Source organism: Hordeum vulgare, chromosome 5H (assembly GCF_904849725.1).
Source record: "Hordeum vulgare subsp. vulgare chromosome 5H, MorexV3_pseudomolecules_assembly, whole genome shotgun sequence".
NCBI classification, from domain to species: domain Eukaryota; kingdom Viridiplantae; phylum Streptophyta; class Magnoliopsida; order Poales; family Poaceae; genus Hordeum; species Hordeum vulgare.
Window position 1 is genome coordinate 216,418,686 of NC_058522.1, and position 982 is coordinate 216,419,667.

Sequence of the window (982 nt, forward strand, 5' to 3'; positions counted from 1 at the left end):
TGCAAAAATACTATCCCATCGGATGAAGAATGCTAAGTTGACTTCTTCATGTCCACACTTCATGCTAGAAAAAAGCAATAATCAGTGTAACCTTATTATTTATGTTGATTAAACTGGATATAAAAATGGCGCATAATGACACTTGAAGCAAGTTGTGGGTCTTTTCTTTGTTGCACGAGCATTTATACTATTATATTTAATATATATAATATATAAGGTCGCGTTATTCGTCATCCTAGGTGAGGAGTAATTATTTTTCACCCCCTCTATTTTCAAATCAGTGCATCGTAATTTTATGTTTTGTAAATTTTGTCTTATTTTATACGTAAAAAGAGACCGTAAAAAATATAATCAACGTAAAAATATTTGATGTTACGTAAAATTACGAACATTAAAAAGTAGTGCAAAAAATACAATAAATTCAATTTTTTCTGGTCTTGTGACCTAATTTTTTTTTGTTTTATCAAATTTACGTAGTGATTCAATATAAATATAACTATTTATATTTTAAATGTAGTTTAGTTATAAATTAAACGTAATATTTTTTTAAGTAAAGAATAAGTATTCTGCATCCTGGGTGATGAATAATTATATATATATATATATTACAGTAAATTCTTTTGAGGCGAAGGGATTGACTATTCATTATTTTGGATGAGAAATAGTTATTCTTTTCATGTCGTAAATATATTTTATTTAATATGTAAAATAATAAATGTAAGAAAAAAATTATAATGGCCATAAAAATATTTTATGTTAAGTAAAATTAAAACGTAAACACATAATGTATAATATGCACAAAATGCTATTTCTTTCGTCTTAGACTTATATATTTGTTTTTTATGTAAAATTTCACGTAATGAATAAATATAAATTTAATTATTTATATTTTAAATATAATTGTAACTTGTTCTGCTATATAATGATGAATAGACTTTCTATTGAGGAGAATATATATATATATATACTCACAGCCCGTCCG